The sequence below is a fragment of the Schistocerca gregaria genome, chromosome 2 (genome assembly GCF_023897955.1).
Source record: "Schistocerca gregaria isolate iqSchGreg1 chromosome 2, iqSchGreg1.2, whole genome shotgun sequence".
NCBI lineage: Eukaryota > Metazoa > Arthropoda > Insecta > Orthoptera > Acrididae > Schistocerca > Schistocerca gregaria.
In genome coordinates, this window is record NC_064921.1 from 230,580,370 (window position 1) to 230,594,011 (window position 13,642).

General features: G+C 41.9%; 1 non-coding gene across 1 annotated transcript; it reads right to left on the reverse strand.

The window, feature by feature from the left end:
• Nucleotides 1-12,177: 12,177 nt before the first annotated feature.
• Nucleotides 12,178-12,252, reverse strand: Trnas-cga (transfer RNA serine (anticodon CGA)). The gene has a single exon. It is a non-coding gene; the product is annotated as a tRNA-Ser (tRNA).
• Between the last annotated feature and the right edge of the window lie 1,390 nt (nt 12,253-13,642).

Consider the following 13,642-nt stretch of genomic DNA (forward strand, 5'->3'; position numbering starts at 1 on the left):
CGTTCGCTTCAGCACCCCGCTGCAGGAATGTGCGCTTAGCGCTAGGGTTTCACGCGGAACAAGTCCCGCCCATTCACCCCTCTCCATGCCTATCAATAGTGTAAGGCCCAGCACTAAACAGCCGCCAGTTCTGCAAACTGGAAGCTACAACAATGCTGTTATCGTCACAGTCCAACACATGTTACACTCTGATGAAATTCAGTAAAGATAAGAAATTTAATTTTTTCTGGATAGTAATGTAATATGAATCTGCATTATTAAGGAATAAAAATATTTATAGAGAATTGAAAACATCGCCAGCAATAGGAAACAAAAAATAACGTGATGTTATTTAAGGGCAATAAGGACAAAATTTCATTAACTAATTCACTTATTATAATACGTTTATCTGAGGGAAAGAGCAGAGCAATCATACAATGCGAAAACAATGATCTTGAATCTGTCATGTCAGTAGTAAAGCCACGGATGCAGTCGAATAACTCTGTTGTCTAAAATGAACGTTATATAGAAATAAGTGAAGGTTGTTTTGTTTATGTATGCCCTCATAGCAGTCAACGAAAATTAAAGAATATAAGAATGTCATAAGGTAGAAATGCCTAATGAAAGCAGTAAGATATTTTCTTGTATGACATATTTCCTTAGTATCTGTGTGGGTAATGGGTGAATTTTAACTTGTTAATTCTTTCAATGCCATACCTGCGCATTATAAACGAGGTTACAAAGAACTGTGGCTGTTTCTGTGTGATTAGTGACCTATATGCTGTTGCAAACGTCTCAGGAAAATAATGTGTCATTATTCTTTGTCCAGTCTGTTTTTAACCAAAAGATTAATTAATTTCGTAAATGTCGTTCAAACCATTTTTTAAAAATAATAATGTGATGTGTATGTTTGTCACAGAGCAGTTATGGAGGAAATAAATGCTGCAGTGTTTCACGGCTGTAAAACGTCCTTCATGCTGTGCTAGTTCTTCTTTCACCCCTAAAACTTTTCAGCAAAACTATTCAGTGAATAGCACGCAAAAACAGCTTGGATCGAGCTAGCAAGAACAAAGTAACTTTGATGCCCTCTGGAAGTATAGTGAACATTGGCGCTTGTTCCACATATACTGTCTGAGTTCTGAAACTTAAGTGTCAAATATACTGTAGTTCCTCTTTCTCCAAGCAAATTATTCTTTGAGGGTGGGTTTATCCTGTTTTAGCTTTGGGTGCTTTTCCACACATAGAAGTACGTTTAGTCATAGGCTATCAACCTGAATACTGAGTTCCCGTATTTAAAGAATTCAGTGCTAAATTGTTTTCTGTTATGTTTGCTGTGGAAGTACCTAGCACAGCTGAGGCCAATTGTGCACGTTTTTTGTAATGCGTCTTTCAAGTACCTAGCAAAATTTAAGACATAGCAAGATACTAATTTAACATTAAATCCAAGTGCAACCGAACGCGGTAAACCACGTGGGTCAACTGAAACGATGCCCAGGGGCCGAACAAAGACCGGGAAAACCAGGAATCGTTAGTGCCAGGATTTCACCCGGAACAAGTCCCGCCCACCAACCCCCCCATTTTCTCGGTCTTTGTTCGGCGTCTGGGCATCGTTTCAGTTGACCCGCGTGGTTTACCGCGTTCGGTTGCACTTGCTGTGAATGTTAATGTGAAATTAATATCTTGCTAGGTCTTAAATTTTTCCAGGTAGTTAAAAGACACGTTACAAGATAAAAAAACGTGCACAATTGGGCTCAGCTGTGCCAGTTACTTCCACAGCAAACATAAGAGAAAACAATTTAGCACCGAATTCTTTAAATGCGAGAACTCAGTATTCAGATGAATAGCCTATGAAGACACATACTTCCATGTGAGAAAAAGTACCCAAAGCTACAACAGGAAAGACCTACCCTCAAAAAGTAATTTGCTTGGACAAAGAAGAACCACAGTATACTTGACACTTGAGTTTCAGAACTCAGACAGTATATGTGAAACGTCGAACATAGTGGCCGTGCTGTTCTAGGCGCTACAGTCTGGAACCGAGCGACCGCTACGGTCGCAGGTTCGAATCCTGCCTCGGGCATGGATATGTGTTAAGTCCTTAGGTTAGATAGGTTTAATTCGTTCTAAGTTCTAGGCCACTGATGACCTCAGAAGTTAAGTCGCATAGTGCTCATAGCCATTCAAACCATATATGTGAAACAAGCACCACTGTTCAGTATACTTCCAGAGAGCATCAAAATTACTTTGTTCTTGCTAGATCGATCGAAGCTGTTTTTGCGTGCTATTCACTGAATAGTTTTGCTGAAAAGTTTTAGGGGTGAAAGAAGAACTAGCACAGCATGAAGGACGTTTTACAGCCGTGAAACACTGCAGCATTTATTTCCTCCATAACTGCTCTGTGACAAACATACACATCACATTATTATTTTTAAAAAATGGTTTGAACGACATTTACGAAATTAATTAATCTTTTGGTTAAAAACAGACTGGACAAAGAATAATGACACATTATTTTCCTGAGACGTTTGCAACAGCATATAGGTCACTAATCACACAGAAACAGCCACAGTTCTTTGTAACCTCGTTTATAATGCGCAGGTATGGCATTGAAAGAATTAACAAGTTAAAATTCACCCATTACCCACACAGATACTAAGGAAATATGTCATACAAGAAAATATCTTACTGCTTTCATTAGGCATTTCTACCTTATGACATTCTTATATTCTTTAATTTTCGTTGACTGCTATGAGGGCATACATAAACAAAACAACCTTCACTTATTTCTATATAACGTTCATTTTAGACAACAGAGTTATTCGACTGCATCCGTGGCTTTACTACTGACATGACAGATTCAAGATCATTGTTTTCGCATTGTATGTTTGCTCTGCTGTTTCCCTCAAATAAACGTATTATAATAAGTGAATTAGTTAATGAAAATTTGACCTTACTGCCCCACGTAATTTTTTTGTTTTCTATTGCTGGCGATGCTTTCAGTTCTCTATAAATATTTTTATTTCTTTAATAATGCAGATTCATATTATATTACTATCCAGAATAAATTTCTTATCGTTACTGAATTTCATCACAGTGTAACACGTGTTGGACAGAGGCGATAACAACTTTGTTGTAGCTTCCACTCTGTGGAACTGGCTGCTGTCTAGGGGAGGGCCTTACACTATGGACAGGCGCGAGGGGGGGGGGTGAATGGGCGGGACTTGTTCCGGGTGAAATCCTGTCGCTAAGGGCACGTGGGAAAACCGGAGGTGAGTGGGCGGGACTTCTTCCGGAGGGGTGAGAGGGCGGGACTTGTTCCGGAGGGGTGAGTGGGCGGGACTTGTTCCGGAGGGGTGAGTGGGCGGGACTTGTTCCGGAGGGGTGAGTGGGCGAGACTTGTCCCGAGTGAAATCCTAGCGCTAGCGATTCCTGCCGCAGGATGTGCGCAGCCGGAACTGGCTGGCATTGGCTGCAACACGCGACACCCGGCCGCACCCCCAGCTCGCCTGCTGCGTGCTGTGACATAACTGCCTTCGCTGCATTTCGCTTCGGCTGTGTCCGGCTGGCAGCATGTAACGCGAAACCAGCACCCCCACTCCACTTCGCCAATTGGTCCTGCACAATCCTTGTAACCAGGCTCAGTACACCGAGTCTCTTGTTATCTAATACATGTTCATAAACATCATTTTTCAGTGATGGAGTGACTAAACAGAAAAACAGTGATTTAAAGTAACCACATTCGTCCTAGATCGTTCATTTTTTTAAAATATTTATATTTATTTGTTTTTTTCGGTCATCATTCTTCTGACTGGTTTGATGTGGCCCGCCACGAATTCCTCTCCTATGCCAACCTCTCCATCTCAGAGCAGCACTTGCAACCTACATCCTCAATTATTTGCTGGATGTATTCCAATCTGCGTCTTCCTCTACTGTTTTTGCCCTCTACAGCTCCCTCTGGTACTACGGAAGTCATTCCCTGACGACGTCTTATCAGATGTCCTATCATCCTGTCCCTTCTCCTTGTCAGTGTTTTCCACATACTCCTTTCCTCTACGATTCTGCGCAGAACCTCCTCCCCTAGACTTAGAACTACTTAAAGCTAACTAACCCGAGGACATCACACACATCCATGCCCGAGGCAGGATTCAAACCTGCGACCGCAGCAACAGCAGCGCGGTTCCGGACTGAAGCGCCTAGAACCACTCGGCCACATCGGCCGTCTCACTGCCTCTAAATGGACGTTATGCCGTACAGGGAGTCGCAGGAAGAATGCTCAGTATTCAAGGACATGATAGGAACGATCCTTCGGAACAGAGAAGTCCGGTAAACATGGTCTCTAAAGTGCATCCCTTAAGAGCTATGAACTCTTCTTCATCTTCGGTATTATGAAACAAATATCTTCTACTGCAAGCTATTTGCTTTCCATGTTTTGGGAGGAGGTAGTATGGACCAAAACAAGGAAAATTGTGTAGTAATCATGGACTCTAAAATGAGCACTTGCTCAGTACAAGAGATGCTACTCAGTAGCGAAGAAGAAGAAGTGCTCATAGCACCTAAGATATGCACTTAAGAGCACTTGTTTACTGGATATTTATTTACTCTTTTGCTCCATACTAGCACCTATTAATTATGACTTTATCCAGGCAGGTTAAGGTGCCCATATACGGTAATATTTTCCTCGTTTTTTTTAAGTGTACGGGTCCTCTTCCTTCTTAGTGGCTGGCCGCTGAGGCCAAGCGATTCTAGCCGCATCAGCCTGGAAACGCGCTGCTGCTGCGGTCGCAGGTTATAATCCTGCTTCGCGCATGGATCTATGTGATGTCCTTAGGTAAGTTGGGTTTTAAGTAGTTCAAAGTCTAGGGTACTGATTACCTCAGATGTTAAGTCCAATAGTGCCTAGAGCCATTTGAACCATCTGAACCTTCTAATGTTGTGATGGCTCCGTCACCTTTCTGCTGTAACTTCTCGCTTTTCCAATTGAAACAGTTCACCAATCTCATGTCTGTTTCGTATCGCGCTTGCGCTATGGCTCGTGTGCGGTCTCAGTAGTTATGGCTAATATTTACTAGTACGTTGCTTGTGTTCCTAGTCACGCAGCGTGGGTAAGTTATTCCACGAAACACGTTGTTTCTCTCCATCCCAATTTTTAATTGCATTCTACATGTTTCGAGACTGTGGTGACTTTTAGTGTCCAGTCGTGACGCCCGTTTCTTCGGATTTTTTTTCCCTTGTTCCTTTTATCCTTCTGACAAGGAACCTTTCTTTTCATGACAACATTAGGGTGAGGATGACCTGAGATGGTTAAGCAATTTTATTTGTAAGTAACGTCCTGTCCCCTAAAAATGGTTCAAATGGCTCTGAGCACTATGGGACTTAACTGCTGAGGCCATCAGTCCCCTAGAACTTAAAACTACTTAAACCTAACTAACCTAAGGACATCACACACAACAATGCCCGAGGCAGGATTCGAACCTGTGACCGTAGCGGTCGCGCGGTTCCAGACTGTAGCGCCTAGAACCGCTCTGCCACACCGGCCAGCCGTCCTGTCCTCTCCTCGAATTTATTGTCATTTAGAAATTTTAGCACATGGTTCCTTCACTGATATTTTCAGACTTGAGGACTCGCCCCTTCTCCTGTAACTCAATATTTTCATCATTACAGTTTACACCAGATGACGCGACTTAAAGCGTCCCGAAGCCGGTCGTGTACACAATAATAGATTGTGGATTAAGCAACTGCCATTCGGTTTCCTTATTTTAGAAAATTTTACAAAATTTCGCTGAATATTGACCGCTACTCTTGGGACATCCTGTAGGTACGTGGTCAACTACGATTGTTGAAAGCGGCACTATATGCTGGCTTTTAGTGTATCAAAAAGGGCTTAAGAAAACTATTTCAAATTTCTGGACAAACTCATATTTGAGTGGACAGCCTTTGTGGCTCAAATGGTTCAAATGGCTCTGAGCACTATGGGACTTAACATCTGAGGCCATCAGTCCCCTAGAACTTAGAACTACTTAAACCTAACTAACCTAAGGATATCACACACATCCATGCCCGAGGCAGGATTCGAACCTGCGACCGTAGCAGTCGCGCGGTTCCGGACTGAAGCGTCTAGAATCGCTCGGCGACAGCTTTTGTGGAAACACGGAAAGAGTCAAAAGGCTTCAAACGACGGAGTATGGCACAGGAACCCCACTTGAATATTCACTTTGGGCACATTTTCGGCTACTTTCGCGAACAGTTTCAACAGTAATATTTACATATAATTACACCACAGCACTTTTCGAATACTGCAAAAAAGGACAAAAATATCGCTTTTTTTAAATTTTGAACAGTTGCTTATAGGACTTGCACTCTGAGAGTTCCTTACGAACTTAATTATGTAATATAGACAGTTCATTCATCCTGAAAATCGAAAATCTTTCACGATTTTTGCCAGTTATCGACACTGATACTCGTAAGATATCGCTCCTGGGTATACTAATACTTTCGAGAATGTTTTAAGTTTGGAGTCAGATAACAAATGACAAAAAAAATATTTTTTGGTGTGGTACAAATACAAATTAACAATTTTTTATTTTTTTCTTTACTTGTACTGTGAAACTTTGCTTCTTTCGAATTTCATTATTCTAGGTCAACAAGAAGTACCCCATACATTTTAAAGAATGAATTTGCAAGAATCTAAACATGTGATATAAACTGATTTTATTCACTTAGAAGCTTGTGGTTCCTGCACCTCATAGGGACCATGCACCTTAGTATGTGACCTAAATTTCAACTGATGCGTCTGTCCGTTACTGAGAAATACAGATCTTAACAGAGCGACGGGCAGACCGTCGTATAACAAATGCGTGCCGCTTACTAAATTGCATGATTTTAGGTCAACGAAAAGTACACTGCAAGTTTTGATGAGCTAGTTTGAGAGTATCAAAATACATGACGCAAGTGGCTATATCTTTTGACTGCAATGACTTACAATCTTAAGTGTGTTGCACCGCCAAGGAGTCCAGACCTTAGTGTGTTACATGAATTTCAGTTTGATGGATAGGAAGACAATCAGATAGCAAATAACAATTTTTCGTGTAATATAATTATAAATTAACAGTTTCGGATTTTTTCCTTTACTTCTACTGTGAAACTTTGTTTCTTATCAAATTTCATGATTGTCAGCCAACAGGAAGTCCCTTATAGGTTTTGATGGGTGGGTTTGCGAGTAGCCTATCAAAAAATGTGTAACTTAACGGTCGTCTTTTTTGATTGTATTGATTTAGAAGCTTATATTTGTTTTACATTAATAAGGGACTATACACCTTAGTTTTTTATGTCTATTTAAACTTGATACTTCTGCCCAATCCTGAGATAAGTGGTCTTAACGGTCTGGCAGGCAGATGTATAGAAAGACGAACAAGAAAATTATCCTATAAGGATTCTGTTTTTAGCGATCTAGGTACGGAACCTTAAAAACATACTTCAGTATCTTGGTTGGTACAAGAGAGAAGAATATCACCTGTACAACAAATCATTTGCCGAAAACGTCATTTGTATACCTTAAACGACTCGCGAAGTAAAAGTGTTGTCAATTTTAGGTGATTACCATGTACAGTGGAGACAAAGTGTCTTCTTTTTTCTGTAATACCATGGTTGCGAAAGCATACTTGACCTTTTAGCAACAAATAATCCTGGACAAATAGGGAATATTGTGACGAATTCAGGGATTAACGACCAAAAGGCAGTTGCTGCTAGGCTGAATACCGTCACACCTATAACCATTTAAAAAAACGCAAAGTACATCTATTTTTTTTAAAAAAAAAAGCTGATAAAAATGCTCTTAACGCCTTTTTAAGAGACAGTCTTCACTCCTTCCGATCTGATCATTTAAGTGTAGGAAAGTTGTGGAATGTTTTCAAAGAGATAGTATCGACAGCAATTGAGAGATATATACCACATAAACTAATAAATGATGGTACTGATCCCCCATGGTACACAAAACAGGTCACATCGTTGCTGCAGAAGCAACGAAAAAAGCAAGCCAAATTTAAAAGAACGCAAAATCCCCATAATTGGCAAAGTTTTACAGAAGTTCGAAATACGGCGCGTACTTCAATGTGAGGTGCTTTTAATAATTTCCACAACGTAATTCTGTCTCGAAATATGGCAGAAAATCCTAAGAGATTCTGGTGATACCTAATGCACACCAGTGGCAAGATAACAACGGTGAAGTCACTGATGACAGTGCCACTAAAGCAGAGTTATTAAACACGGTTTTCCGAAACTCCTTCACCAAAGAAGACGAAGTAAATATTCCTGAATTCCAATCAAGAACAACTGCCAAGATGAGAAACATAGAGGAAGATATCCTCGGAGTAACGAAGCAACTTAAATCACTTAATAAAGGCGAAGTCACCGGTCCAGATTGAACACCAGTCAGGTTGCTCTCAGAGCATGCTGATAAAATAGCTCCATATTTAGCAATTATATACAACCACTCGCTCACAGAAAGATCCGTACCTAAAGACTGGAAAATTGCTCAAGTCACGCCAATACCCAAAAAGGGAAGTAGGAGTAATACGCTGAATTACAGGCCTATATCACTAACGTCGATTTGCAGTAGGATTTTGGAACATATACTGTATTCGAACATTATGAAGTACCTCGAAGAAAACAATTATTGACACATAGTCAGCACGGTTTCAGAAAATATCGTTCTTGTGACACAACTAGCTCTTTATATTCATGAAGTAATAAGTGCTATCGACAGGGGATGTCAAATTGATTCCTTATTTTTAGATTCCCGGAAGTCTTTCGACACCGTTCCTCGCAAGGGTCTTCTAACCAAACTAAGTGCCTATGGAATATCGCTTCAGTTGTGCGACTGGATTCGTGATCTCCTGCCACAAAGGTCACAGTTCGTCGTAATAGATGGAAAGTCATCGAGTAAAACAGAAGTAATATCCAGAGTTTCCCAAGGAAGTGTTATAGGCGCTCTGTTGTTCCTGAATATTAACGACGTTGGAGACAATCTGAGTAGCCCCATTGGAATTGTTTGCAGATTATGCTGTCATTTACCGTCTTGTAAAGGCATCAGATGATCAAAACTACTTGTAAAATGATTTAGATAAGGTATCTGTATGGTGCGAAAAGTGACAATTGACTCTGAATAAGGAAAAGTGTGAAGTTATTCACAAGAGTACTAAAAGAAATGAGCTAAATTTCGATTACACGATAAGTCACACAAATCTGAAGGCTGTAAATTCAACTAAATACTTAGGGATTACAATTACAAATAGACTAACCTAAAATGGAACGATCACATCGATAATATTGTGGGTAGAGCAAACCAAAGACTGCGGTTCACTGGCAGAACCCTTACAAGGTGCAACAGGTCTACTAAAGAGACTGCTTCACCACGCTTGTCCGCCCTATTCTGGAGTATTTTTGTGCGGTGTGGGATCCGCATCAGGTGGGACGGACGGATGACGTCGAAAAAGTACAAAGAAGGTCGGCTCGTTTTGTATTATCGCGAAATAGGGGAGATAGTGTCACAGGCATGATACGTGAATTGGAGTGGCAATCATTAAAACAAAGGCATTTTTCGTTACGACGGGATCTTCTCGTGAAATTTGAATCACCAGTTTTCTAATCCGATTGCGAAAACATTCTGTTGGCACCCACCTACATAGGGATAAATGATCATCATGATGAAATAAGAGAAATTAGGTCTCGCACAAAAATATTTAAGAGATCGTTTTTCCAGCGTGCCGTTCGAGAGTGGAACGGTAGAGAGACAGCTTGAAGGTGGTTCATTGAAACCTCTGCCAGGCACTTTATTGTGAATAGCAGAGTAATGACGTAGATGTAGATGCAGATGCAGACCAGCTTCCTTCTAAAAGTGATCCTCGAATGAATAAGTCTTCTACTGCTACTAATGCCAGACCTACAGTAGTCTGTTATGTATAAAACAAGTGTTGACATTGAAGATTAAATATACTACGTTTATTTAACTACGTATTGCCCGGCATCTCGTTCCATCTATAGCAGCAGTACAAAGAATAAAGACCTACAACATTCTTTAAGGGTATCTTTGCTTCTCGTATCGTGTTACAGTTTTACGCTTTGAGAATACCCGGCGGACAATACTCCGCGTTAATATGCATAATAATTTACTTTAACCCCGCTCCCCGCTGTCACACCAGCTGCGATAACACGGCCATTTCCTTCCGATTGCTATAGACTCGAAAGCTAGCTGTTGGAGGACGAGACACGGCCAATGAGAAGACGTGAGCAGCTATTGGCTCCGCAGCGTGCCTGCTCGTTGGCTGAGCGAGGCGCGGGGCTGTGACGTATGCGAGCAAATGCGAGACCTTGAGCGGCCAGAGGTAGCGATCGACGTTGTGTCACCTGGTCGTGCTTTTCACGTGGTTGCTCGGCATGAGCTGTAGTTTAAGGCGAGTTTAGAAAATGAAATTTCAGTGGTTTTCTGAAAATATAGTCGTATCAGTACACTGGTTTTCTATCTCTCTGAGTATTTACGTCACAACAGCAGTGAAATCCAAAAGTGTGGCGAAGAGCTTCTACCTCCTTCTAAAGTTATCTATGTAATGTAGATTTTGGCATTTTCTTTAGCGTCACATTCTTAAATTTTGCGTGCGATGGTATATGATCATTTCCCGCTCTGGCAAAAGCATGGCAACTTCACTGATTCAATAGCACGATATGTTCGTACCGCGGTAACCACTGCTGCCATCTATCGTCGTAACCCAGTACTAGTTGCACCAGCTATATTGTGGCTCAAGAGGTGGAGCAATGTTTACGACTTTGGACGCGAATGAAGTGCAGAGGGGATTAAAGCACTTATCGAATATGCCGGCGCGGTAGCTCACCGCGTTCGGTCAGAGGGTTAGATGTCCTTTGTAATAAAAAAAACTGAGTTAATCGATCAACGACGAACTTAAAAAAAAACGGGTGTCTTACGACGCCCCGAGCAGATGCAACGAACCAAAGCAAACAATATATATATATATATATATATATATATATATATATATATATATATATATATATATATATATATATATATATGCTAAAGACATTTACTATGTTCTAATGCAAGCAAATTATAATTACTGTATTAAAATATTATATACAGGGTACATAAAAATGTTACAGAAACTTTCACGTGAACATGGATCCATACTTTGTGTACATTGTGCTAAGAAATGCAGAACAACAGCACACTGCTCTAAAGCCGCGTACACGCTCAGCCCGGAACATATTTCCGGCTGCTAGATGTGGATAGCGTTTGGAAACATGTTTCAAAACTCGTAAACATCTGTCTGAAGCAGTGTCGGGGCAAATCAAAGGGAACAATGTTTCAGGCGAGCTACCACTGCGCCTGCTGGGCGCTGGCTTATCTGTATATGCCGCTTGTATCGTCTGTTGTTTATAGAGCTGTATAGTACCTTTTGTGCTACGTTGTGTTTTCGTATGATTTTCTTCTAAAAAAATGGAGTGGACGAGGCAGCAGACTATACCACGCTGAGGACTGCGTGTGGCACTTAACGAAGTTGGTAATACAAGAACATCACTAAAAAAAACGTGATGGTCTACTTGACACAGGCAAAGAAAGCACATGGAAAAAAATACGACTGCTTGTCGTCGAGTATGGGAAAAGAGGAGGTTAGTGTCAAGCAAACCATCGAGCAGTGTGCGGATACTATATACGAACCTAGATGGTATGGTTATCTACTCTTGAAGTTTCTCGATGACATACATAAGCCGAAAGAAACCCCAGATACAGTAGGCAAAGAGACACAAAAATTATGCTTGCATATGTTTATTTGTAATTTATACTGTACATTCACCCACAGTTGATCTGGCACGGTACACCTAGTAGGCTTCAAAATAATAAGCAAATCGTCTCGAATTTGTTTGTTTATATTGGAAACTTCCCGCGACATTTTCTGGGGCGCAGTAAAAATCGATGTTGTGTCATCTCGTTTGCATGTGCCTAGCATTATCTCACCTCTCTGCCAGTCATACAATTTGAAGCTTCCTTGTGGGGTATGTTGGCTCTTTGCTTCAACACGTCGCCTTAAGAAAATTGTGGAGACTCACAGTTATAAAAGTGCATGTCCACTAGCAAGTAACTTGTGCAAGCACTTGCTGAGGTGAAACTTCCTGGCAAATTAAAACTGTGTGCCCGACCGAGACTCGAACTCGGGACCTTTGCCTTTCGCGGGCAAGTGCTCTACCAACTGAGCCACCGAAGCACGACTCACGCCCGCTACTCACAGCTTTACTTCTGCCAGTACCTCGCCTCCTATCTTCCAAACTTTACAGAAGCTCTCCTGCGAACCATGCAGAACTAGCACTCCTGAAAGAAAGGATATTGCGGAGACATGGCTTAGCCACAGCCTGGGGGATGTTTCCAGAATGAGATTTTCACTCTGCAGCGGAGGGTGCGCTGATATGAAACTTCCTGGCAAATTAAAACTGTGTGCCCGACCGTGACTCGAACTCGGGACCCTTGCCTTTCGCGGGCAAGTGCTCTACCAACTGAGCTACCGAAGCACGACTCACGGCCGGTACTCACAGCTTTACTTCTGCCACGCCGGCGAGGAAGCATGCCACAGGCCGCCTTGCTGCTCCCAACAGGCGGCGCTGAGGCGGCAGTGGCGGAGACTGCTGAGTCAACTGCTGGTGCATCCTGAAGTCGTGACAACTCCGCGGCCCTACAAGGCCGACACAGAGCAGGGTGGTGCCCTCAGCATTGTGGGACCCGGTGCCGCAAACCGAGAGGAATGGTGGCACTGTAGCTGGAAATCATAAATCACTTGGGAAACTCGGGCGAGTTTTAATACGGCGCCTCCTGACAGTTTCCATCCTCATCCAACATTTCTCTACACCACTAACTTGCGGACGCTACTTCTGCGACCAGGTAAGTGTTCAGCTTGAGGCAAGTTCAGTATATCTTTTAAAACTAGTTAACTTACGGTCGCGTTCTTGAATTCACCGCCATCTGAAACTCTTCCTTGGAAAAGTTGAAGCTAGCGTCAAAGACAGCAAGCAGTACGATGCCTAATGAGCTTCTGTAATTATAAAATTCGCTCCCACTATCAACAGACTAATGTGCTGCCAATCTGTTGCTCCATCACAACCAGGAAGTGAAGTATTTGTGAGAACACACATGCTATTTCAGGCCAGTCATTTTCTGTAGCCAGCATCCGAAAGAAAGAAATTTGATTTCAAGTTTTGGAAGATTTGCCACAGGGTGGAAAAGAAGTCGAAGAGAACGTTGCTGGCCCATCAACTTCTTCTACTCCAGTGATAAAAAAAGAAGACAAGGTTTTGGGATACGAGACGGATAGTGTTGCTTCCCAATTATTATCAGCATTGCTGAAAAGACTGGATCAGGCAATACTGATGAATGCGGCGCCTATGGTCAGCATGTGACAGCTACCCTAAGAAAATTGCTACAGTTGTGGGAAAGCAAAATGCTGTTTTAATTCAGAAACAGATAGATTATTTCCAGAGGTTTGAATCGTCAGTGGGCGTGGATTTGCCAGGGGCATCAACGAGCAGTGCTGATTCCCCTGTCACATTCCCAAGCAATCCCGACGCAGACGACACTCTTTTCGATGAATTATGTGAAGTAATACTG